The sequence below is a fragment of the Carettochelys insculpta genome, chromosome 22 (assembly GCF_033958435.1).
Source record: "Carettochelys insculpta isolate YL-2023 chromosome 22, ASM3395843v1, whole genome shotgun sequence".
NCBI lineage: Eukaryota > Metazoa > Chordata > Testudines > Carettochelyidae > Carettochelys > Carettochelys insculpta.
Window position 1 is genome coordinate 3,037,632 of NC_134158.1, and position 20,743 is coordinate 3,058,374.

Below are 20,743 nucleotides of genomic sequence, written 5' to 3' on the forward strand. Positions count from 1 at the left end.
AGGCTCCCTGGAGATGGCCCCCGTGCTGCTGGTTACTTTTGCCCTCTTGCCCACCCCGCCTCTCCTCACAAGGCCTCTCTCCTCTCTGGCCCGCAACCAGCTGCTTCCTCCCCAAGGCGGTGGTGACGCCCGCCCCTTCCCTCTGCAGCCCCAAGGGCCTTGCGCGCTCACACGCAGGCCTGCCCCCTGCCCGCGCCGCTTCTCCAGGAAAAGTCCAGCTGCCCCCAGGGCAGACGCAGGCCTTCTGAGCCCTCGGCCCGCCAGAGCCGGGCCTCAACTCCGCTTCTGCCGACGGCCGTTCCAGGAAAAGCCAGCTGCTTCTTGGCATTCCTGCTTCGGGAGCCGTGGGATGCCTCACGCTCTTGGGCGCCATCTGCAAGGCCGGCCGGCCCGGCCCCGCAGCCGCACCCACGCGTCCATCTCCTCCCCATCAGCCCGCCTCCGCCACGCTGGCACAGCCGCCCGAGTGCTCTGGGCGCTAGCCGCCTCTTTCGGGGCCCCTCTTTCCATCCTCATCCAAGGGAGGAAAGGCACCTGGAAGCTTGGCTTCCCTCAAGGCACGTGGGCCAGACGCTCAGGCAAGGGAGCCTCTGAAGGGAGCCTGTGGCTCGCGCCGGGGAGGTGCCCCAGGGGGGCCCAGCTGAGCTGGCGAGCCTGCTCGCCAGGGCTCTTGCTGGAAGCCGAGGGCCTGGCCCGCTCCGCGCCAGGGCTCCGAGCCTAGTCTCTCCCCGTGTGGAAGGGGGCCTCCCTCTCGGGGCATTGGCCAGAGAGGGCCCAAGCCCGGCGCAGAAGCCGTCAGCAGAAGCCCACCTTGGCCAAAGAGGAAAAGGCCGGAGGCCCACTTTGCAAAGGGAAGGACGTCTCAGCGGGGAAAAGCAGAGCTCCTCCTTTGGGCAAGAAGAGCAGAGCAGGACTGGGTGGCGCACGGACGCTGGCACATCAATGGTCTGGAGCGGCCCACGGCAGGCCTGGAGACTTGCAAGGAAAAGAGGGAGAGGGCCCGTCGGCAAAGACGCCTGGCGAGCCGATGCAGCCCTCCGAGCTGCGCTGGCCAAGGCGGGCAGACAGCCCTGCAAAGCCAGCCCCGGCCACTGTGGAGACGTGGCACGAGCCTTCCTCCCTCCAGCTTGGGGCTGGGGAGGGGTGTCCTTCCGAGAAAGTGTCTGCGTAAAAGTGCTGTGCGCTCCCCGAGAGCAGCCAGCGCATTTCTTGCCTTTGGCTCCTTGGACTCGTGCCTCGGGAAGGCGGGGAAGTGCGTGCGTATGCTGGTTGCGGTGCTGGTGCTGGTGCTGGTGCTGGTGCTGGTGCACAGGGAGGCGTGGGTCTGTTGACGCTCCTTGCGTGCCCCCAAGTGCACATGGTGCCATGGTGGGGAGGAGGAGTGGGTAGGCGGGCATGCGGCTGTGCAGGCGGTGTGGAAGAGGGCTTGGAGTGCTGTGAAAGGGCAGAGGAGGTGCGGGCTCCTTGTCCTGGCGGCCTCCCTGCCCCTGTGCAGCTGATGTGGGCTGCAAAAGGTCCCTGGTGGGTGGGTGCAAGAGCACAAAGGTTGTGGGGGTGGCCATGGCAAGCCGCTGAGTGGGCAGGGCAGGGCAGGGCAGGGCAGGAGAAACCTGCGCTGGTTGGGTGGACTAGCTGCAGCTTGCTGGCCTGATTGGGGAAAGGCGGGCAGTCTTGTGTGAGCCTGGCTAGCTCAGTCGGTAGAGCATCAGACTTTTAATCTGAGGGCCCAGGGTTCAAGTCCCTGGTCAGGCGAGGTGTCCTCTCCTGCTTGGGAGCGCTCAGCTGGAGGCTCCCTGGAGATGGCCCCCGTGCTGCTGGTTACTTTTGCCCTCTTGCCCACCCCGCCTCTCCTCACAAGGCCTCTCTCCTCTCTGGCCCGCAACCAGCTGCTTCCTCCCCCAGGCGGTGGTGACGCCCGCCCCTTCCCTCTGCAGCCCCAAGGGCCTTGCGCGCTCACACGCAGGCCTGCCCCCTGCCCGCGCCGCTTCTCCAGGAAAAGTCCAGCTGCCCCCAGGGCAGACGCAGGCCTTCTGAGCCCTCGGCCCGCCAGAGCCGGGCCTCAACTCCGCTTCTGCCGACGGCCGTTCCAGGAAAAGCCAGCTGCTTCTTGGCATTCCTGCTTCGGGAGCCGTGGGATGCCTCACGCTCTCGGGCGCCATCAGCAACGCCGTCCGGCCCGGCCCCGCAGCCGCACCCACGCGTCCATCTCCTCCCCATCAGCCCGCCTCCGCCACGCTGGCACAGCCGCCCGAGTGCTCTGGGCGCTAGCCGCCTCTTTCGGGGCCCCTCTTTCCATCCTCATCCAAGGGAGGAAAGGCACCTGGAAGCTTGGCTTCCCTCAAGGCACGTGGGCCAGACGCTCAGGCAAGGGAGCCTCTGAAGGGAGCCTGTGGCTCGCGCCGGGGAGGTGCCCCAGGGGGGCCCAGCTGAGCTGGCGAGCCTGCTCGCCAGGGCTCTTGCTGGAAGCCGAGGGCCTGGCCCGCTCCGCGCCAGGGCTCCGAGCCTAGTCTCTCCCCGTGTGGAAGGGGGCCTCCCTCTCGGGGCATTGGCCAGAGAGGGCCCAAGCCCGGCGCAGAAGCCGTCAGCAGAAGCCCACCTTGGCCAAAGAGGAAAAGGCCGGAGGCCCACTTTGCAAAGGGAAGGACGTCTCAGCGGGGAAAAGCAGGGCTCCTCCTTTGGGCAAGAAGAGCAGAGCAGGACTGGGTGGCGCACGGACGCTGGCACATCAATGGTCTGGAGCGGCCCACGGCAGGCCTGGAGACTTGCAAGGAAAAGAGGGAGAGGGCCCGTCGGCAAAGACGCCTGGCGAGCCGATGCAGCCCTCCGAGCTGCGCTGGCCAAGGCGGGCAGACAGCCCTGCAAAGCCAGCCCCGGCCACTGTGGAGACGTGGCACGAGCCTTCCTCCCTCCAGCTTGGGGCTGGGGAGGGGTGTCCTTCCGAGAAAGTGTCTGCGTAAAAGTGCTGTGCGCTCCCCGAGAGCAGCCAGCGCATTTCTTGCCTTTGGCTCCTTGGACTCGTGCCTCGGGAAGGCGGGGAAGTGCGTGCGTATGCTGGTTGCGGTGCTGGTGCTGGTGCTGGTGCTGGTGCTGGTGCACAGGGAGGCGTGGGTCTGTTGACGCTCCTTGCGTGCCCCCAAGTGCACATGGTGCCATGGTGGGGAGGAGGAGTGGGTAGGCGGGCATGCGGCTGTGCAGGCGGTGTGGAAGAGGGCTTGGAGTGCTGTGAAAGGGCAGAGGAGGTGCGGGCTCCTTGTCCTGGCGGCCTCCCTGCCCCTGTGCAGCTGATGTGGGCTGCAAAAGGTCCCTGGTGGGTGGGTGCAAGAGCACAAAGGTTGTGGGGGTGGCCATGGCAAGCCGCTGAGTGGGCAGGGCAGGGCAGGGCAGGGCAGGAGAAACCTGCGCTGGTTGGGTGGACTAGCTGCAGCTTGCTGGCCTGATTGGGGAAAGGCGGGCAGTCTTGTGTGAGCCTGGCTAGCTCAGTCGGTAGAGCATCAGACTTTTAATCTGAGGGCCCAGGGTTCAAGTCCCTGGTCAGGCGAGGTGTCCTCTCCTGCTTGGGAGCGCTCAGCTGGAGGCTCCCTGGAGATGGCCCCCGTGCTGCTGGTTACTTTTGCCCTCTTGCCCACCCCGCCTCTCCTCACAAGGCCTCTCTCCTCTCTGGCCCGCAACCAGCTGCTTCCTCCCCCAGGCGGTGGTGACGCCCGCCCCTTCCCTCTGCAGCCCCAAGGGCCTTGCGCGCTCACACGCAGGCCTGCCCCCTGCCCGCGCCGCTTCTCCAGGAAAAGTCCAGCTGCCCCCAGGGCAGACGCAGGCCTTCTGAGCCCTCGGCCCGCCAGAGCCGGGCCTCAACTCCGCTTCTGCCGACGGCCGTTCCAGGAAAAGCCAGCTGCTTCTTGGCATTCCTGCTTCGGGAGCCGTGGGATGCCTCACGCTCTCGGGCGCCATCAGCAACGCCGTCCGGCCCGGCCCCGCAGCCGCACCCACGCGTCCATCTCCTCCCCATCAGCCCGCCTCCGCCACGCTGGCACAGCCGCCCGAGTGCTCTGGGCGCTAGCCGCCTCTTTCGGGGCCCCTCTTTCCATCCTCATCCAAGGGAGGAAAGGCACCTGGAAGCTTGGCTTCCCTCAAGGCACGTGGGCCAGACGCTCAGGCAAGGGAGCCTCTGAAGGGAGCCTGTGGCTCGCGCCGGGGAGGTGCCCCAGGGGGGCCCAGCTGAGCTGGCGAGCCTGCTCGCCAGGGCTCTTGCTGGAAGCCGAGGGCCTGGCCCGCTCCGCGCCAGGGCTCCGAGCCTAGTCTCTCCCCGTGTGGAAGGGGGCCTCCCTCTCGGGGCATTGGCCAGAGAGGGCCCAAGCCCGGCGCAGAAGCCGTCAGCAGAAGCCCACCTTGGCCAAAGAGGAAAAGGCCGGAGGCCCACTTTGCAAAGGGAAGGACGTCTCAGCGGGGAAAAGCAGGGCTCCTCCTTTGGGCAAGAAGAGCAGAGCAGGACTGGGTGGCGCACGGACGCTGGCACATCAATGGTCTGGAGCGGCCCACGGCAGGCCTGGAGACTTGCAAGGAAAAGAGGGAGAGGGCCCGTCGGCAAAGACGCCTGGCGAGCCGATGCAGCCCTCCGAGCTGCGCTGGCCAAGGCGGGCAGACAGCCCTGCAAAGCCAGCCCCGGCCACTGTGGAGACGTGGCACGAGCCTTCCTCCCTCCAGCTTGGGGCTGGGGAGGGGTGTCGTTGCGAGAAAGTGTCTGCGTAAAAGTGCTGTGCGCTCCCCGAGAGCAGCCAGCGCATTTCTTGCCTTTGGCTCCTTGGACTCGTGCCTCGGGAAGGCGGGGAAGTGCGTGCGTATGCTGGTTGCGGTGCTGGTGCTGGTGCGCAGGGAGGCGTGGGTCTGTTGACGCTCCTTGCGTGCCCCCAAGTGCACATGGTGCCATGGTGGGGAGGAGGAGTGGGTAGGCGGGCATGCGGCTGTGCAGGCGGTGTGGAAGAGGGCTTGGAGTGCTGTGAAAGGGCAGAGGAGGTGCGGGCTCCTTGTCCTGGCGGCCTCCCTGCCCCTGTGCAGCTGATGTGGGCTGCAAAAGGTCCCTGGTGGGTGGGTGCAAGAGCACAAAGGTTGTGGGGGTGGCCACGGCAAGCCGCTGAGTGGGCAGGGCAGGGCAGGGCAGGGCAGGAGAAACCTGCGCTGGTTGGGTGGACTAGCTGCAGCTTGCTGGCCTGATTGGGGCAAGGCGGGCAGTCTTGTGTGAGCCTGGCTAGCTCAGTCGGTAGAGCATCAGACTTTTAATCTGAGGGCCCAGGGTTGAAGTCCCTGGTCAGGCGAGGTGTCCTCTCCTGCTTGGGCGCGCTCAGCTGGAGGCTCCCTGGAGAAGGCCCCCGTGCTGCTGGTTACTTTTGCCCTCTTGCCCACCCCGCCTCTCCTCACAAGGCCTCTCTCCTCTCTGGCCCGCAACCAGCTGCTTCCTCCCCCAGGCGGTGGTGACGCCCGCCCCTTCCCTCTGCAGCCCCAAGGGCCTTGCGCGCTCACACGCAGGCCTGCCCCCTGCCCGCGCCGCTTCTCCAGGAAAAGTCCAGCTGCCCCCAGGGCAGACGCAGGCCTTCTGAGCCCTCGGCCCGCCAGAGCCGGGCCTCAACTCCGCTTCTGCCGACGGCCGTTCCAGGAAAAGCCAGCTGCCTCTTGGCATTCCTTCTTCGGGAGCCGTGGGATGCCTCACGCTCTCGGGCGCCATCCGCAACGCCGGCCGGCCCGGCCCCGCAGCCGCACCCACGCGTCCATCTCCTCCCCATCAGCCCGCCTCCGCCACGCTGGCACAGCCGCCCGAGTGCTCTGGGCGCTAGCCGCCTCTTTCGGGGCCCCTCTTTCCATCCTCATCCAAGGGAGGAAAGGCACCTGGAAGCTTGGCTTCCCTCAAGGCACGTGGGCCAGACGCTCAGGCAAGGGAGCCTCTGAAGGGAGCCTGTGGCTCGCGCCGGGGAGGTGCCCCAGGGGGGCCCAGCTGAGCTGGCGAGCCTGCTCGCCAGGGCTCTTGCTGGAAGCCGAGGGCCTGGCCCGCTCCGCGCCAGGGCTCCGAGCCTAGTCTCTCCCCGTGTGGAAGGGGGCCTCCCTCTCGGGGCATTGGCCAGAGAGGGCCCAAGCCTGGCGCAGAAGCCGGCAGCAGAAGCCCACCTTGGCCAAAGAGGAAAAGGCCGGAGGCCCACTTTGCAAAGGGAAGGACTTCTGAGCGGGGAAAAGCAGGGCTCCTCCTTTGGGCAAGAAGAGCAGAGCAGGACTGGGTGGCGCACGGACGCTGGCACATCAATGGTCTGGGGCGGCCCACGGCAGGCCTGGAGACTTGCAAGGAAAAGAGGGAGAGGGCCCGTCGGCAAAGACGCCTGGCGAGCCGATGCAGCCCTCCGAGCTGCGCTGGCCAAGGCGGGCAGACAGCCCTGCAAAGCCAGCCCCGGCCACTGTGGAGACGTGGCACGAGCCTTCCTCCCTCCAGCTTGGGGCTGGGGAGGGGTGTCCTTGCGAGAAAGTGTCTGCGTAAAAGTGCTGTGCGCTCCCCGAGAGCAGCCAGCGCATTTCTTGCCTTTGGCTCCTTGGACTCGTGCCTCGGGAAGGCGGGGAAGTGCGTGCGTATGCTGGTTGCGGTGCTGGTGCTGGTGCTGGTGCTGGTGCTGGTGCTGGTGCTGGTGCGCAGGGAGGCGTGGGTCTGTTGACGCTCCTTGCGTGCCCCCAAGTGCACATGGTGCCATGGTGGGGAGGAGGAGTGGGTAGGCGGGCATGCGGCTGTGCAGGCAGTGTGGAAGAGGGCTTGGAGTGCTGTGAAAGGGCAGAGGAGGTGCGGGCTCCTTGTCCTGGCGGCCTCCCTGCCCCTGTGCAGCTGATGTGGGCTGCAAAAGGTCCCTGGTGGGTGGGTGCAAGAGCACAAAGGTTGTGGGGGTGGCCACGGCAAGCTGCTGAGTGGGCAGGGCAGGGCAGGGCAGGGCAGGAGAAACCTGCGCTGGTTGGGTGGACTAGCTGCAGCTTGCTGGCCTGATTGGGGCAAGGCGGGCACTCTTGTGTGAGCCTGGCTAGCTCAGTCGGTAGAGCATCAGACTTTTAATCTGAGGGCCCAGGGTTCAAGTCCCTGGTCAGGCGAGGTGTCCTCTCCTGCTTGGGCGCGCTCAGCTGGAGGCTCCCTGGAGATGGCCCCTGTGCTGCTGGTTACTTTTGCCCTCTTGCCCACCCCACCTCTCCTCACAAGGCCTCTCTCCTCTCTGGCCCGCAACCAGCTGCTTCCTCCCCCAGGCGGTGGTGACGCCCGCCCCTTCCCTCTGCAGCCCCAAGGGCCTTGCGCGCTCACACGCAGGCCTTCCCCCTGCCCGCGCCGCTTCTCCAGGAAAAGTCCAGCTGCCCCCAGGGCAGACGCAGGCCTTCTGAGCCCTCGGCCCGCCAGAGCCGGGCCTCAACTCCGCTTCTGCCGACGGCCGTTCCAGGAAAAGCCAGCTGCCTCTTGGCATTCCTGCTTCGGGAGCCGTGGGATGCCTCACGCTCTCGGGCGCCATCCGCAACGCCGGCCGGCCCGGCCCCGCAGCCGCACCCACACGTCCATCTCCTCCCCATCAGTCCGCCTCCGCCACGCTGGCACAGCCGCCCGAGTGCTCTGGGCGCTAGCCGCCTCTTTCGGGGCCCCTCTTTCCATCCTCATCCAAGGGAGGAAAGGCACCTGGAAGCTTGGCTTCCCTCAAGGCACGTGGGCCAGACGCTCAGGCAAGGGAGCCTCTGAAGGGAGCCTGTGGCTCGCGCCGGGGAGGTGCCCCAGGTGGGCCCAGCTGAGCTGGCGAGCCTGCTCGCCAGGGCTCTTGCTGGAAGCCGAGGGCCTGGCCCGCTCCGCGCCAGGGCTCCGAGCCTAGTCTCTCCCCGTGTGGAAGGGGGCCTCCCTCTCGGGGCATTGGCCAGAGAGGGCCCAAGCCCGGCGCAGAAGCCGTCAGCAGAAGCCCACCTTGGCCAAAGAGGAAAAGGCCGGAGGCCCACTTTGCAAAGGGAAGGACGTCTGAGCGGGGAAAAGCAGGGCTCCTCCTTTGGGCAAGAAGAGCAGAGCAGGACTGGGTGGCGCACGGACGCTGGCACATCAATGGTCTGGGGCGGCCCACGGCAGGCCTGGAGACTTGCAAGGAAAAGAGGGAGAGGGCCCGTCGGCAAAGACGCCTGGCGAGCCGATGCAGCCCTCCGAGCTGCGCTGGCCAAGGCGGGCAGACAGCCCTGCAAAGCCAGCCCCGGCCACTGTGGAGACGTGGCACGAGCGTTCCTCCCTCCAGCTTGGGGTTGGGGAGGGGTGTCCTTGCGAGAAAGTGTCTGCGTAAAAGTGCTGTGCGCTCCCCGAGAGCAGCCAGCGCATTTCTTGCCTTTGGCTCCTTGGACTCGTGCCTCGGGAAGGCGGGGAAGTGCGTGCGTATGCTGGTTGCGGTGCTGGTGCTGGTGCTGGTGCGCAGGGAGGCGTGGGTCTGTTGACGCTCCTTGCGTGCCCCCAAGTGCACATGGTGCCATGGTGGGGAGGAGGAGTGGGTAGGCGGGCATGCGGCTGTGCAGGCGGTGTGGAAGAGGGCTTGGAGTGCTGTGAAAGGGCACAGGAGGTGCGGGCTCCTTGTCCTGGCGGCCTCCCTGCCCCTGTGCAGCTGATGTGGGCTGCAAAAGGTCCCTGGTGGGTGGGTGCAAGAGCACAAAGGTTGTGGGGGTGGCCACGGCAAGCCGCTGAGTGGGCAGGGCAGGGCAGGGCAGGGCAGGAGAAACCTGCGCTGGTTGGGTGGACTAGCTGCAGCTTGCTGGCCTGATTGGGGCAAGGCGGGCACTCTTGTGTGAGCCTGGCTAGCTCAGTCAGTAGAGCATCAGACTTTTAATCTGAGGGCCCAGGGTTCAAGTCCCTGGTCAGGCGAGGTGTCCTCTCCTGCTTGGGCGTGCTCAGCTGGAGGCTCCCTGGAGATGGCCCCCGTGCTGCTGGTTACTTTTGCCCTCTTGCCCACCCCACCTCTCCTCACAAGGCCTCTCTCCTCTCTGGCCCGCAACCAGCTGCTTCCTCCCCCAGGCGGTGGTGACGCCCGCCCCTTCCCTCTGCAGCCCCAAGGGCCTTGCGCGCTCACACGCAGGCCTGCCCCCTGCCCGCGCCGCTTCTCCAGGAAAAGTCCAGCTGCCCCCAGGGCAGACGCAGGCCTTCTGAGCCCTCGGCCCGCCAGAGCCGGGCCTCAACTCCGCTTCTGCCGACGGCCGTTCCAGGAAAAGCCAGCTGCCTCTTGGCATTCCTGCTTCGGGAGCCGTGGGATGCCTCACGCTCTCGGGCGCCATCTGCAACGCCGGCCGGCCCGGCCCCGCAGCCGCACCCACGCGTCCATCTCCTCCCCATCAGCCCGCCTCCGCCACGCTGGCACAGCCGCCCGAGTGCTCTGGGCGCTAGCCGCCTCTTTCGGAGCCCCTCTTTCCATCCTCATCCAAGGGAGGAAAGGCACCTGGAAGCTTGGCTTCCCTCAAGGCACGTGGGCCAGACGCTCAGGCAAGGGAGCCTCTGAAGGGAGCCTGTGGCTCGCGCCGGGGAGGTGCCCCAGGTGGGCCCAGCTGAGCTGGCGAGCCTGCTCGCCAGGGCTCTTGCTGGAAGCCGAGGGCCTGGCCCGCTCCGCGCCAGGGCTCCGAGCCTAGTCTCTCCCCGTGTGGAAGGGGGCCTCCCTCTCGGGGCATTGGCCAGAGAGGGCCCAAGCCCGGCGCAGAAGCCGTCAGCAGAAGCCCACCTTGGCCAAAGAGGAAAAGGCCGGAGGCCCACTTTGCAAAGGGAAGGACGTCTGAGCGGGGAAAAGCAGGGCTCCTCCTTTGGGCAAGAAGAGCAGAGCAGGACTGGGTGGCGCACGGACGCTGGCACAGCAATGGTCTGGGGCGGCCCACGGCAGGCCTGGAGACTTGCAAGGAAAAGAGGGAGAGGGCCCGTCGGCAAAGACGCCTGGCGAGCCGATGCAGCCCTCCGAGCTGCGCTGGCCAAGGCGGGCAGACAGCCCTGCAAAGCCAGCCCCGGCCACTGTGGAGACGTGGCACGAGCCTTCCTCCCTCCAGCTTGGGGCTGGGGAGGGGTGTCCTTGCGAGAAAGTGTCTGCGTAAAAGTGCTGTGCGCTCCCCGAGAGCAGCCAGCGCATTTCTTGCCTTTGGCTCCTTGGACTCGTGCCTCGGGAAGGCGGGGAAGTGCGTGCGTATGCTGGTTGCGGTGCTGGTGCTGGTGCTGGTGCTGGTGCTGGTGCGCAGGGAGGCGTGGGTCTGTTGACGCTCCTTGCGTGCCCCCAAGTGCACATGGTGCCATGGTGGGGAGGAGGAGTGGGTAGGCGGGCATGCGGCTGTGCAGGCGGTGTGGAAGAGGGCTTGGAGTGCTGTGAAAGGGCAGAGGAGGTGCGGGCTTCTTGTCCTGGCGGCCTCCCTGCCCCTGTGCAGCTGATGTGGGCTGCAAAAGGTCCCTGGTGGGTGGGTGCAAGAGCACAAAGGTTGTGGGGGTGGCCACGGCAAGCCGCTGAGTGGGCCGGGCAGGGCAGGGCAGGGCAGGAGAAACCTGCGCTGGTTGGGTGGACTAGCTGCAGCATGCTGGCCTGATTGGGGCAAGGCGGGCACTTTTGTGTGAGCCTGGCTAGCTCAGTCGGTAGAGCATCAGACTTTTAATCTGAGGGCCCAGGCTTCAAGTCCCTGGTCAGGCGAGGTCTCCTCTCCTGCTTGGGCACGCTCAGCTGGAGGATCCCTGGAGATGGCCCCCGTGCTGCTGGTTACTTTTGCCCTCTTGCCCACCCCGCCTCTCCTCACAAGGCCTCTCTCCTCTCTGGCCCGCAACCAGCTGCGCCCCTCCCCCAGGCGGTGGTGACGCCCGCCCCTTCCCTCTGCAGCCCCAAGGGCCTTGCGCGCTCACACGCAGGCCTGCCCCCTGCCCGCGCCGCTTCTCCAGGAAAAGTCCAGCTGCCCCCAGGGCAGACGCAGGCCTTCTGAGCCCTCGGCCCGCCACAGCCGGGCCTCAACTCCGCTTCTGCCGACGGCCGTTCCAGGAAAAGCCAGCTGCCTCTTGGCATTCCTGCTTCGGGAGCCGTGGGATGCCTCACGCTCTCGGGCGCCATCCGCAACGCCGGCCGGCCCGGCCCCGCAGCCGCACCCACGCGTCCATCTCCTCCCCATCAGCCCGCCTCCGCCACGCTGGCACAGCCGCCCGAGTGCTCTGGGCGCTAGCTGCCTCTTTCGGGGCCCCTCTTTCCATCCTCATCCAAGGGAGGAAAGGCACCTGGAAGCTTGGCTTCCCTCAAGGCACGTGGGCCAGACGCTCAGGCAAGGGAGCCTCTCAAGGGAGCCTGTGGCTCGCGCCGGGGAGGTGCCCCAGGGGGGCCCAGCTGAGCTGGCGAGCCTGCTCGCCAGGGCTCTTGCTGGAAGCCGAGGGCCTGGCCCGCTCCGCGCCAGGGCTCCGAGCCTAGTCTCTCCCCGTGTGGAAGGGGGCCTCCCTCTCGGGGCATTGGCCAGAGAGGGCCCAAGCCCGGCGCAGAAGCCGGCAGCAGAAGCCCACCTTGGCCAAAGAGGAAAAGGCCGGAGGCCCACTTTGCAAAGGGAAGGACGTCTGAGCGGGGAAAAGCAGGGCTCCTCCTTTGGGCAAGAAGAGCAGAGCAGGACTGGGTGGCGCACGGACGCTGGCACATCAATGGTCTGGGGCGGCCCACGGCAGGCCTGGAGACTTGCAAGGAAAAGAGGGAGAGTGCCCGTCGGCAAAGACGCCTGGCGAGCCGATGCAGCCCTCCGAGCTGCGCTGGCCAAGGCGGGCAGACAGCCCTGCAAAGCCAGCCCCGGCCACTGTGGAGACGTGGCACGAGCCTTCCTCCCTCCAGCTTGGGGCTGGGGAGGGGTGTCCTTGCGAGAAAGTGTCTGCGTAAAAGTGCTGTGCGCTCCCCGAGAGCAGCCAGCGCATTTCTTGCCTTTGGCTCCTTGGACTCGTGCCTCGGGAAGGCGGGGAAGTGCGTGCGTATGCTGGTTGCGGTGCTGGTGCTGGTGCTGGTGCTGGTGCTGGTGCGCAGGGAGGCGTGGGTCTGTTGACGCTCCTTCCATGCCCCCAAGTGCACATGGTGCCATGGTGGGGAGGAGGAGTGGGTAGGCGGGCATGCGGCTGTGCAGGCGGTGTGGAAGAGGGCTTGGAGTGCTGTGAAAGGGCAGAGGAGGTGCGGGCTCCTTGTCCTGGCGGCCTCCCTGCCCCTGCGCAGCTGATGTGGGCTGCAAAAGGTCCCTGGTGGGTGGGTGCAAGAGCACAAAGGTTGTGGGGGTGGCCACGGCAAGCCGCTGAGTGGGCAGGGCAGGGCAGGGCAGGGCAGGAGAAACCTGCGCTGGTTGGGTGGACTAGCTGCAGCTTGCTGGCCTGATTGGGGCAAGGCGGGCACTCTTGTGTGAGCCTGGCTAGCTCAGTCGGTAGAGCATCAGACTTTTAATCTGAGGGCCCAGGGTTCAAGTCCCTGGTCAGGCGAGGTGTCCTCTCCTGCTTGGGCGTGCTCAGCTGGAGGCTCCCTGGAGATGGCCCCCGTGCTGCTGGTTACTTTTGCCCTCTTGCCCACCCCGCCTCTCCTCACAAGGCCTCTCTCCTCTCTGGCCCGCAACCAGCTGCGCCCCTCCCCCAGGCGGTGGTGACGCCCGCCCCTTCCCTCTGCAGCCCCAAGGGCCTTGCGCGCTCACACGCAGGCCTGCCCCCTGCCCGCGCCGCTTCTCCAGGAAAAGTCCAGCTGCCCCCAGGGCAGACGCAGGCCTTCTGAGCCCTCGGCCCGCCACAGCCGGGCCTCAACTCCGCTTCTGCCGACGGCCGTTCCAGGAAAAGCCAGCTGCCTCTTGGCATTCCTGCTTCGGGAGCCGTGGGATGCCTCACGCTCTCGGGCGCCATCCGCAACGCCGGCCGGCCCGGCCCCGCAGCCGTACCCACGCGTCCATCTCCTCCCCATCAGCCCGCCTCCGCCACGCTGGCACAGCCGCCCGAGTGCTCTGGGCGCTAGCCGCCTCTTTCGGGGCCCCTCTTTCCATCCTCATCCAAGGGAGGAAAGGCACCTGGAAGCTTGGCTTCCCTCAAGGCACGTGGGCCAGACGCTCAGGCAAGGGAGCCTCTCAAGGGAGCCTGTGGCTCGCGCCGGGGAGGTGCCCCAGGGGGGCCCAGCTGAGCTGGCGAGCCTGCTCGCCAGGGCTCTTGCTGGAAGCCGAGGGCCTGGCCCGCTCCGCGCCAGGGCTCCGAGCCTAGTCTCTCCCCGTGTGGAAGGGGGCCTCCCTCTCGGGGCATTGGCCAGAGAGGGCCCAAGCCCGGCGCAGAAGCCGTCAGCAGAAGCCCACCTTGGCCAAAGAGGAAAAGGCCGGAGGCCCACTTTGCAAAGGGAAGGACGTCTGAGCGGGGAAAAGCAGGGCTCCTCCTTTGGGCAAGAAGAGCAGAGCAGGACTGGGTGGCGCACGGACGCTGGCACAGCAATGGTCTGGGGCGGCCCACGGCAGGCCTGGAGACTTGCAAGGAAAAGAGGGAGAGGGCCCGTCGGCAAAGACGCCTGGCGAGCCGATGCAGCCCTCCGAGCTGCGCTGGCCAAGGCGGGCAGACAGCCCTGCAAAGCCAGCCCCGGCCACTGTGGAGACGTGGCACGAGCCTTCCTCCCTCCAGCTTGGGGCTGGGGAGGGGTGTCCTTGCGAGAAAGTGTCTGCGTAAAAGTGCTGTGCGCTCCCCGAGAGCAGCCAGCGCATTTCTTGCCTTTGGCTCCTTGGACTCGTGCCTCGGGAAGGCGGGGAAGTGCGTGCGTATGCTGGTTGCGGTGCTGGTGCTGGTGCTGGTGCTGGTGCTGGTGCGCAGGGAGGCGTGGGTCTGTTGACGCTCCTTCCATGCCCCCAAGTGCACATGGTGCCATGGTGGGGAGGAGGAGTGGGTAGGCGGGCATGCGGCTGTGCAGGCGGTGTGGAAGAGGGCTTGGAGTGCTGTGAAAGGGCAGAGGAGGTGCGGGCTCCTTGTCCTGGCGGCCTCCCTGCCCCTGCGCAGCTGATGTGGGCTGCAAAAGGTCCCTGGTGGGTGGGTGCAAGAGCACAAAGGTTGTGGGGGTGGCCACGGCAAGCCGCTGAGTGGGCAGGGCAGGGCAGGAGAAACCTGCGCTGGTTGGGTGGACTAGCTGCAGCTTGCTGGCCTGATTGGGGCAAGGCGGGCACTCTTGTGTGAGCCTGGCTAGCTCAGTCGGTAGAGCATCAGACTTTTAATCTCAGGGCCCAGGTTTCAAGTCCCTGGTCAGGCTAGGTGTCCTCTCCTGCTTGGGCGCGCTCAGCTGGAGGCTCCCTGGAGATGGCCCCCGTGCTGCTGGTTACTTTTGCCCTCTTGCCCACCCCGCCTCTCCTCACAAGGCCTCTCTCCTCTCTGGCCCGCAACCAGCTGCGCCCCTCCCCCAGGCGGTGGTGACGCCCGCCCCTTCCCTCTGCAGCCCCAAGGGCCTTGCGCGCTCACATGCAGGCCTGCCCCCTGCCCGCGCCGCTTCTCCAGGAAAAGTCCAGCTGCCCCCAGGGCAGACGCAGGCCTTCTGAGCCCTCGGCCCGCCACAGCCGGGCCTCAACTCCGCTTCTGCCGACGGCCGTTCCAGGAAAAGCCAGCTGCCTCTTGGCATTCCTGCTTCGGGAGCCGTGGGATGCCTCACGCTCTCGGGCGCCATCCGCAACGCCGGCCGGCCCGGCCCCGCAGCCGCACCCACGCGTCCATCTCCTCCCCATCAGCCCGCCTCCGCCACGCTGGCACAGCCGCCCGAGTGCTCTGGGCGCTAGCCGCCTCTTTCGGGGCCCCTCTTTCCATCCTCATCCAAGGGAGGAAAGGCACCTGGAAGCTTGGCTTCCCTCAAGGCACGTGGGCCAGACGCTCAGGCAAGGGAGCCTCTGAAGGGAGCCTGTGGCTCGCGCCGGGGAGGTGCCCCAGGGGGGCCCAGCTGAGCTGGCGAGCCTGCTCGCCAGGGCTCTTGCTGGAAGCCGAGGGCCTGGCCCGCTCCGCGCCAGGGCTCCGAGCCTAGTCTCTCCCCGTGTGGAAGGGGGCCTCCCTCTCGGGGCATTGGCCAGAGAGGGCCCAAGCCCGGCGCAGAAGCCGGCAGCAGAAGCCCACCTTGGCCAAAGAGGAAAAGGCCGGAGGCCCACTTTGCAAAGGGAAGGACGTCTGAGCGGGGAAAAGCAGGGCTCCTCCTTTGGGCAAGAAGAGCAGAGCAGGACTGGGTGGCGCACGGACGCTGGCACATCAATGGTCTGGGGCGGCCCACGGCAGGCCTGGAGACTTGCAAGGAAAAGAGGGAGAGGGCCCGTCGGCAAAGACGCCTGGCGAGCCGATGCAGCCCTCCGAGCTGCGCTGGCCAAGGCGGGCAGACAGCCCTGCAAAGCCAGCCCCGGCCACTGTGGAGACGTGGCACGAGCCTTCCTCCCTCCAGCTTGGGGCTGGGGAGGGGTGTCCTTGCGAGAAAGTGTCTGCGTAAAAGTGCTGTGCGCTCCCCGAGAGCAGCCAGCGCATTTCTTGCCTTTGGCTCCTTGGACTCGTGCCTCGGGAAGGCGGGGAAGTGCGTGCGTATGCTGGTTGCGGTGCTGGTGCTGGTGCTGGTGCTGGTGCTGGTGCGCAGGGAGGCGTGGGTCTGTTGACGCTCCTTCCATGCCCCCAAGTGCACATGGTGCCATGGTGGGGAGGAGGAGTGGGTAGGCGGGCATGCGGCTGTGCAGGCGGTGTGGAAGAGGGCTTGGAGTGCTGTGAAAGGGCAGAGGAGGTGCGGGCTCCTTGTCCTGGCGGCCTCCCTGCCCCTGCGCAGCTGATGTGGGCTGCAAAAGGTCCCTGGTGGGTGGGTGCAAGAGCACAAAGGTTGTGGGGGTGGCCACGGCAAGCCGCTGAGAGGGCAGGGCAGGGCAGGGCAGGGCAGGGCAGGAGAAACCTGCGCTGGTTGGGTGGACTAGCTGCAGCTTGCTGGCCTGATTGGGGCAAGGCGGGCACTCTTGTGTGAGCCTGGCTAGCTCAGTTGGTAGAGCATCAGACTTTTAATCTGAGGGCCCAGGGTTCAAGTCCCTGGTCAGGCGAGGTGTCCTCTCCTGCTTGGGCGCGCTCAGCTGGAGGCTCCCTGGAGATGGCCCCCGTGCTGCTGGTTACTTTTGCCCTCTTGCCCACCCCGCCTCTCCTCACAAGGCCTCTCTCCTCTCTGGCCCGCAACCAGCTGCGCCCCTCCCCCAGGCGGTGGTGACGCCCGCCCCTTCCCTCTGCAGCCCCAAGGGCCTTGCGCGCTCACACGCAGGCCTGCCCCCTGCCCGCGCCGCTTCTCCAGGAAAAGTCCAGCTGCCCCCAGGGCAGACGCAGGCCTTCTGAGCCCTCGGCCCGCCACAGCCGGGCCTCAACTCCGCTTCTGCCGACGGCCGTTCCAGGAAAAGCCAGCTGCCTCTTGGCATTCCTGCTTCGGGAGCCGTGGGATGCCTCACGCTCTCGGGCGCCATCCGCAACGCCGGCCGGCCCGGCCCCGCAGCCGCACCCACGCGTCCATCTCCTCCCCATCAGCCCGCCTCCGCCACGCTGGCACAGCCGCCCGAGTGCTCTGGGCGCTAGCCGCCTCTTTCGGGGCCCCTCTTTCCATCCTCATCCAAGGGAGGAAAGGCACCTGGAAGCTTGGCTTCCCTCAAGGCACGTGGGCCAGACGCTCAGGCAAGGGAGCCTCTCAAGGGAGCCTGTGGCTCGCGCAGGGGAGGTGCCCCAGGGGGGCCCAGCTGAGCTGGCGAGCCTGCTCGCCAGGGCTCTTGCTGGAAGCCGAGGGCCTGGCCCGCTCCGCGCCAGGGCTCCGAGCCTAGTCTCTCCCCGTGTGGAAGGGGGCCTCCCTCTCGGGGCATTGGCCAGAGAGGGCCCAAGCCCGGCGCAGAAGCCGGCAGCAGAAGCCCACCTTGGCCAAAGAGGAAAAGGCCGGAGGCCCACTTTGCAAAGGGAAGGACGTCTGAGCGGGGAAAAGCAGGGCTCCTCCTTTGGGCAAGAAGAGCAGAGCAGGACTGGGTGGCGCACGGACGCTGGCACAGCAATGGTCTGGGGCGGCCCACGGCAGGCCTGGAGACTTGCAAGGAAAAGAGGGAGAGGGCCCGTCGGCAAAGACGCCTGGCGAGCCGATGCAGCCCTCCGAGCTGTGCTGGCCAAGGCGGGCAGACAGCCCTGCAAAGCCAGCCCCGGCCACTGTGGAGACGTGGCACGAGCCTTCCTCCCTCCAGCTTGGGGCTGGGGAGGGGTGTCCTTGCGAGAAAGTGTCTGCGTAAAAGTGCTGTGCGCTCCCCGAGAGCAGCCAGCGCATTTCTTGCCTTTGGCTCCTTGGACTCGTGCCTCGGGAAGGCGGGGAAGTGCGTGCGTATGCTGGTTGCGGTGCTGGTGCTGGTGCTGGTGCTGGTGCTGGTGCGCAGGGAGGCGTGGGTCTGTTGACGCTCCTTCCATGCCCCCAAGTGCACATGGTGCCATGGTGGGGAGGAGGAGTGGGTAGGCGGGCATGCGGCTGTGCAGGCGGTGTGGAAGAGGGCTTGGAGTGCTGTGAAAGGGCAGAGGAGGTGCGGGCTCCTTGTCCTGGCGGCCTCCCTGCCCCTGCGCAGCTGATGTGGGCTGCAAAAGGTCCCTGGTGGGTGGGTGCAAGAGCACAAAGGTTGTGGGGGTGGCCACGGCAAGCCGCTGAGTGGGCAGGGCAGGGCAGGGCAGGGCAGGAGAAACCTGCGCTGGTTGGGTGGACTAGCTGCAGCTTGCTGGCCTGATTGGGGCAAGGCGGGCACTCTTGTGTGAGCCTGGCTAGCTCAGTCGGTAGAGCATCAGACTTTTAATCTGAGGGCCCAGGGTTCAAGTCCCTGGTCAGGCGAGGTGTCCTCTCCTGCTTGGGCGCGCTCAGCTGGAGGCTCCCTGGAGATGGCCCCCGTGCTGCTGGTTACTTTTGCCCTCTTGCCCACCCCGCCTCTCCTCACAAGGCCTCTCTCCTCTCTGGCCCGCAACCAGCTGCGCCCCTCCCCCAGGCGGTGGTGACGCCCGCCCCTTCCCTCTGCAGCCCCAAGGGCCTTGCGCGCTCACACGCAGGCCTGCCCCCTGCCCGCGCCGCTTCTCCAGGAAAAGTCCAGCTGCCCCCAGGGCAGACGCAGGCCTTCTGAGCCCTCGGCCCGCCACAGCCGGGCCTCAACTCCGCTTCTGCCGACGGCCGTTCCAGGAAAAGCCAGCTGCCTCTTGGCATTCCTGCTTCGGGAGCCGTGGGATGCCTCACGCTCTCGGGCGCCATCCGCAACGCCGGCCGGCCCGGCCCCGCAGCCGCACCCACGCGTCCATCTCCTCCCCATCAGCCCGCCTCCGCCACGCTGGCACAGCCGCCCGAGTGCTCTGGGCGCTAGCCGCCTCTTTCGGGGCCCCTCTTTCCATCCTCATCCAAGGGAGGAAAGGCACCTGGAAGCTTGGCTTCCCTCAAGGCACGTGGGCCAGACGCTCAGGCAAGGGAGCCTCTCAAGGGAGCCTGTGGCTCGCGCAGGGGAGGTGCCCCAGGGGGGCCCAGCTGAGCTGGCGAGCCTGCTCGCCAGGGCTCTTGCTGGAAGCCGAGGGCCTGGCCCGCTCCGCGCCAGGGCTCCGAGCCTAGTCTCTCCCCGTGTGGAAGGGGGCCTCCCTCTCGGGGCATTGGCCAGAGAGGGCCCAAGCCCGGCGCAGAAGCCGGCAGCAGAAGCCCACCTTGGCCAAAGAGGAAAAGGCCGGAGGCCCACTTTGCAAAGGGAAGGACGTCTGAGCGGGGAAAAGCAGGGCTCCTCCTTTGGGCAAGAAGAGCAGAGCAGGACTGGGTGGCGCACGGACGCTGGCACATCAATGGTCTGGGGCGGCCCACGGCAGGCCTGGAGACTTGCAAGGAAAAGAGGGAGAGTGCCCGTCGGCAAAGACGCCTGGCGAGCCGATGCAGCCCTCCGAGCTGCGCTGGCCAAGGCGGGCAGACAGCCCTGCAAAGCCAGCCCCGGCCACTGTGGAGACGTGGCACGAGCCTTCCTCCCTCCAGCTTGGGGCTGGGGAGGGGTGTCCTTGCGAGAAAGTGTCTGCGTAAAAGTGCTGTGCGCTCCCCGAGAGCAGCCAGCGCATTTCTTGCCTTTGGCTCCTTGGACTCGTGCCTCGGGAAGGCGGGGAAGTGCGTGCGTATGCTGGTTGCGGTGCTGGTGCTGGTGCTGGTGCTGGTGCTGGTGCGCAGGGAGGCGTGGGTCTGTTGACGCTCCTTCCATGCCCCCAAGTGCACATGGTGCCATGGTGGGGAGGAGGAGTGGGTAGGCGGGCATGCGGCTGTGCAGGCGGTGTGGAAGAGGGCTTGGAGTGCTGTGAAAGGGCAGAGGAGGTGCGGGCTCCTTGTCCTGGCGGCCTCCCTGCCCCTGCGCAGCTGATGTGGGCTGCAAAAGGTCCCTGGTGGGTGGGTGCAAGAGCACAAAGGTTGTGGGGGTGGCCACGGCAAGCCGCTGAGTGGGCAGGGCAGGGCAGGAGAAACCTGCGCTGGTTGGGTGGACTAGCTGCAGCTTGCTGGCCTGATTGGGGCAAGGCGTGCACTCTTGTGTGAGCCTGGCTAGCTCAGTCGGTAGAGCATCAGACTTTTAATCTGAGGGCCCAGGGTTCAAGTCCCTGGTCAGGCTAGGTGTCCTCTCCTGCTTGGGCGCGCTCAGCTGGAGGCTCCCTGGAGATGGCCCCCGTGCTGCTGGTTACTTTTGCCCTCTTGCCCACCCCGCCTCTCCTCACAAGGCCTCTCTCCTCTCTGGCCCGCAACCAGCTGCGCCCCTCCCCCAGGCGGTGGTGACGCCCGCCCCTTCCCTCTGCAGCCCCAAGGGCCTTGCGCGCTCACACGCAGGCCTGCCCCCTGCCCGCGCCGCTTCTCCAGGAAAAGTCCAGCTGCCCCCAGGGCAGACGCAGGCCTTCTGAGCCCTCGGCCCGCCACAGCCGGGCCTCAACTCCGCTTCTGCCGACGGCCGTTCCAGGAAAAGCCAGCTGCCTCTTGGCATTCCTGCTTCGGGAGCCGTGGGATGCCTCACGCTCTCGGGCGCCATCCGCAACGCCGGCCGGCCCGGCCCCGCAGCCGCACCCACGCGTCCATCTCCTCCCCATCAGCCCGCCTCCGCCACGCTGGCACAGCCGCCCGAGTGCTCTGGGCGCTAGCCGCCTCTTTCGGGGCCCCTCTTTCCATCCTCATCCAAGGGAGGAAAGGCACCTGGAAGCTTGGCTTCCCTCAAGGCACGTGGGCCAGACGCTCAGGCAAGGGAGCCTCTCAAGGGAGCCTGTGGCTCGCGCAGGGGAGGTGCCCCAGGGGGGCCCAGCTGAGCTGGCGAGCCTGCTCGCCAGGGCTCTTGCTGGAAGCCGAGGGCCTGGCCCGCTCCGCGCCAGGGCTCCGAGCCTAGTCTCTCCCCGTGTGGAAGGGGGCCTCCCTCTCGGGGCATTGGCCAGAGAGGGCCCAAGCCCGGCGCAGAAGCCGGCAGCAGAAGCCCACCTTGGCCAAAGAGGAAAAGGCCGGAGGCCCACTTTGCAAAGGGAAGGACGTCTGAGCGGGGAAAAGCAGGGCTCCTCCTTTGGGCAAGAAGAGCAGAGCAGGACTGGGTGGCGCACGGACGCTGGCACAGCAATGGTCTGGGGCGGCCCACGGCAGGCCTGGAGACTTGCAAGGAAAAGAGGGAGAGGGCCCGTCGGCAAAGACGCCTGGCGAGCCGATGCAGCCCTCCGAGCTGCGCTGGCCAAGGCGGGCAGACAGCCCTGCAAAGCCAGCCCCGGCCACTGTGGAGACGTGGCACGAGCCTTCCTCCCTCC

At 67.2% G+C, this 20,743-nt stretch overlaps 11 non-coding genes across 11 annotated transcripts; all 11 read left to right on the forward strand.

Annotated features, from left to right (window-relative positions):
- The first annotated feature begins 1,679 nt into the window (after window positions 1-1,679).
- TRNAK-UUU (transfer RNA lysine (anticodon UUU)) lies at window positions 1,680-1,752 on the forward strand. Its single transcript has one exon. It is a non-coding gene; the product is annotated as a tRNA-Lys (tRNA).
- A 1,713-nt stretch (window positions 1,753-3,465) lies between these two features.
- Window positions 3,466-3,538, forward strand: TRNAK-UUU (transfer RNA lysine (anticodon UUU)). Its single transcript has one exon. It is a non-coding gene; the product is annotated as a tRNA-Lys (tRNA).
- Window positions 3,539-5,233: 1,695 nt separating this feature from the next.
- Window positions 5,234-5,306, forward strand: TRNAK-UUU (transfer RNA lysine (anticodon UUU)). Its single transcript has one exon. It is a non-coding gene; the product is annotated as a tRNA-Lys (tRNA).
- Window positions 5,307-7,031: 1,725 nt separating this feature from the next.
- On the forward strand, window positions 7,032-7,104 carry TRNAK-UUU (transfer RNA lysine (anticodon UUU)). Its single transcript has one exon. It is a non-coding gene; the product is annotated as a tRNA-Lys (tRNA).
- A 1,701-nt stretch (window positions 7,105-8,805) lies between these two features.
- Window positions 8,806-8,878, forward strand: TRNAK-UUU (transfer RNA lysine (anticodon UUU)). The gene has a single exon. It is a non-coding gene; the product is annotated as a tRNA-Lys (tRNA).
- Window positions 8,879-10,591: 1,713 nt separating this feature from the next.
- TRNAK-UUU (transfer RNA lysine (anticodon UUU)) lies at window positions 10,592-10,664 on the forward strand. Its single transcript has one exon. It is a non-coding gene; the product is annotated as a tRNA-Lys (tRNA).
- Window positions 10,665-12,378: 1,714 nt separating this feature from the next.
- TRNAK-UUU (transfer RNA lysine (anticodon UUU)) lies at window positions 12,379-12,451 on the forward strand. The gene has a single exon. It is a non-coding gene; the product is annotated as a tRNA-Lys (tRNA).
- A 1,704-nt stretch (window positions 12,452-14,155) lies between these two features.
- TRNAK-UUU (transfer RNA lysine (anticodon UUU)) lies at window positions 14,156-14,228 on the forward strand. The gene has a single exon. It is a non-coding gene; the product is annotated as a tRNA-Lys (tRNA).
- A 1,719-nt stretch (window positions 14,229-15,947) lies between these two features.
- Window positions 15,948-16,020, forward strand: TRNAK-UUU (transfer RNA lysine (anticodon UUU)). The gene has a single exon. It is a non-coding gene; the product is annotated as a tRNA-Lys (tRNA).
- Window positions 16,021-17,734: 1,714 nt separating this feature from the next.
- TRNAK-UUU (transfer RNA lysine (anticodon UUU)) lies at window positions 17,735-17,807 on the forward strand. Its single transcript has one exon. It is a non-coding gene; the product is annotated as a tRNA-Lys (tRNA).
- A 1,704-nt stretch (window positions 17,808-19,511) lies between these two features.
- On the forward strand, window positions 19,512-19,584 carry TRNAK-UUU (transfer RNA lysine (anticodon UUU)). The gene has a single exon. It is a non-coding gene; the product is annotated as a tRNA-Lys (tRNA).
- The last annotated feature ends 1,159 nt before the right edge of the window (window positions 19,585-20,743 follow it).